The sequence below is a fragment of the Cupressus sempervirens genome, chromosome 9, assembly GCF_028749045.1.
Source record: "Cupressus sempervirens isolate cs-2001-9-10 chromosome 9, ASM2874904v1, whole genome shotgun sequence".
NCBI classification, from domain to species: Eukaryota; Viridiplantae; Streptophyta; class Pinopsida; order Cupressales; family Cupressaceae; genus Cupressus; species Cupressus sempervirens.
In genome coordinates this window covers 180,338,715-180,342,401 of record NC_143126.1, presented here as the reverse complement: position 1 = coordinate 180,342,401, position 3,687 = coordinate 180,338,715, and positions in this window count along the sequence as shown.

The window sequence follows — 3,687 nt, the reverse complement described above, 5'->3', positions numbered from 1 at the left end:
GTCACACTATATGCTTTTCCTATTAGAGTAATTAGATTTTCTAATTAACTTTAGTCTACTTAAGTTGAACTTTAGGTATCTAATAATTAATTCTATTATTAATTATTATAATGCAACCTAGGTTAGACCTTTTAGGTTTTCAATCTCTTTTATAAGGATGATCTCTCTTTGTAATAAATCAATTCACTTTTGATAATAGTATTGTCCTTTTTTCTTATCAAGAATGTCTCATTTGTGGATCTAGGAATTCTAGCCTCATAGCTTTTGATTATCTCTTTCTATGATAGTTTTATTCATGTAGGTGTTGGAAAGTGGGGGTTCTTCAAATCAATAATTACTTATGACAGAGATTTTTTGCTTCCACATACTTCAGTGGTGTTCTTCTTCATCATCTTTAGTTCCTATCTTCTAGGATATTTACTAGTTTGCAGGCTTCTTCAGTCCTTCACTAGTTCTTTCAACATTATTTCCATCTCTTTTTGGAGGTAGGGTTTTCCCCATACAATTTTCTCTAATTCTCCTCTTTCCAAAGATTTGGTTGTGGTTGGGTACTTCATTAGGCTTTGTTGCTAGGACCCAAATCTACTTTTTGTAAGTAGTTTCTAGGTTTTAAGCTACTCCCTAAATTTATCTTAAGGGGGGGTGTTAGAGTAATTAAATATTTTATAATTAACTATAGTCTACATAAGTTAAACTTTAGGAATCTAATAATTAATTCTTTTATTAATTATTATAATGCAACCTAGGTTAGACCTTTTTAGGGTTTTGATCTCCTTTGTAAGGATGATCTCTTTCTGCAATAAATCAATTTATTTTTGATAATAGAAATCTCCTTTTTTGTCATCAAGAATGTCTCATCTATGGATCTAGGAATTCTAGCCTTCTTAGCTTGTTTTTCTCGCTTTTTGTGATAGGTAGTTGCATGTAGGTGATTCTTGAGAGCTATGGGGTTGATCTTTCATCAACTTCAACATTTCCTACTACAATAAGAAAAAAAGAATTTGATAATGTTTTGAATTAGTTAAGGTGGTCAGACACATGTCTTTTTTTGCTTAAAATGTTGTAATAGAAAATTTATAATCAATTATTTTATGAATAAAAATGTGCAAAATTATGCATCACATCTATGCATGAGTCTACTTCTTATATCTAGAATCTTATAAAAAATATATTATATGATTGTGATTAAGGTGGTCAGACATTCACCTACTTCTTATTTTTGTCCTAAAAAATTTGTACTATTGCATTGAAATATAAAAGTTTGACCAATCAGATTCATTTATTTTCAAGTAAGGCTTAGTAATTTTGAAACTAAATTCAATTACATATATATTCTATTTTTATAACCTTTTAATATAATTTTCATAAATAGCTCAAAACTACATGTCAAGTTGATATAAACTTGATTTATTGATTTTAGGTTGCCACTTAAGGTATAGTTTGGTCCACCATGCTACCACACATACTCGTTTCTTAAAGAAAAATCTAAAAAATGTTTGTGTTATTTGGCTAGAGTTATAAAGGAAACATGAAAGAGATTGAATTGCTTGAAATCAGATAGAGGAAGTGAATTCATATCAGATAAGTTCAAGATATTTTGCAATGAAAAAGGAATCAAAAGACAAATGAGTCCACCTAGGGCTCCTCTAAAAAATGATATGGCTAAAAGATGGAATAGATCAATAGAGTGTTTCACAAAAATATTGAAGATAATTTGTAAGTACTATAGTCTACACTCTGAACCTAGTATAAGTGAAGATAGGTACAAACAAAAAACCTTTTAAACTTTGGTATGTCTATGCACTTAATGTGAATTATTTCAAAGTTGTTGGAAGAAAGTGTTACATATTGAAAGATGTAAGAAAATGTAAAGTTGATTCAAAAAATGATGAGGGCATATTTCTAGGTTATTCCACTAAAATTGTGGACAACAAAAAAAGTTATTGTCGATAAATTTGAAGAAAATAATGAGGAAAAATTCAAGAAAGAACCTAAATACTATACATTTTTTGTCTATGTTTATGAAGGTGAACTTAGCACCTTACTTGAACTAAAAAAGGTGGTTACAGAGCATTAGAAGCTAGGCACTCATAAGGTTCTACAAAAAGTTTCTATTGAGCACCAACAAACTATTGAGCATCAGGATATAGGAGCCAAGTCATAAATAGACACTGTCAACCATCAGACAAAGGAAGTCGATTTGTAGCTAGATATAATTAAAGAAGAAGAGAAAGATGAACCCAGTGAATCATATCAAGAAGAACCAAGATTTGAACTCATTTCAAAAAAGTATGTAAGAATACATCATGGAATAGATCAAATCATAAGAAAAATATTTAGGAGTAAATAAAAGAAGAAGAATAAAGAATGATACATGCTTAGTGTATGGATTTGAGCCTAAATTAGTTAATGATGCTTTGGAAATGAAGACTGGAAAAGGAGCAATGAATGACAAATTTGATGCAAGTATCATTATGAACTATTTCAAGAACTATCAAATAATTCATGTATTTATATCTTAAATAAAATTTATTCAACATTATAGAGGCATCAATACATATATCCCAATATAATCATCCATCAACAAATAACAAATCAATCTTGATAAATATAGACCTCAATTTTGCCATTCGAGATAGGTCTGAATCATAAATTTTTAACAAGATATTATTTCTTCAGTATAGCCATCCACATTAGGAGTAATTATGTTTCCAACAATTTATACAAAACTCAAAAACATCCAATAGTAGAATCTAAATTTATGGTCTATGCACTGAGACCCATTTTCTATGACCCTGTTGAAGTTGGTTAAAAACTAGTTCTCACTAAAATGCTCATAAACTATACAAAAATTAACAAAAATGTATCATACTGATTTTATTAGGAAGATATTTCATCCCTATTTCTAGAAATATAAGTTTCATCTCTTGAAATGATAACTAAACATTTGTACACATTTCTTTAATATGACTATAATTTGAAAATCTATAAAAACTAACATCCATAGAATGCTCATAACTTTCTAAAATCTGCATGAAATAAAATCAAACCAAAAGAAATAGAAGGATTTTTAATTTTCCTACTCTACTATATCAATAATACATCATTTTTAGGCTGCACATTGATGTATAAACCCTAAGAACAATAAGAGAACTAGAAAACCAATCAAAACAACAAGTTAGAATCACCCTAAATTTGCTTCAAATGTTACTCTTTCCTTCCATTCTGATTTGGTTCAACCTTACAATTAATTTTATAGTTTCTTGTTCATTTTTTACCTTAAAAATACAATTCATGACCTTTGAACTTCCTTTTACAACTTTAATGCAATTTTACATTGTTGCATTTTTTGCAAATCTTCACCTTCTTGAAAGCTTTTGAGACTTTTGACAAATGTGATGACATAAATTTGTATAAACATTAAAGACATAATGAAATAACCATTTAATAACCTTTTACATGTTTATTATCCTTTCGATGGTCATTTCACAATATTTTACATATTAAACCAATAAGGACCTTAATTATGACAATGTGGACAACATTATATTTTGTTACAACTTTTATTTTCAATTAGATTATTTTATATAGAATGAAATTGAAATATATATGAATAAACATTAATAATTAAAGAATTAATTATGATCTCTTTTATTTAAATGATGGCTAGGTGCTTCTACACTATAC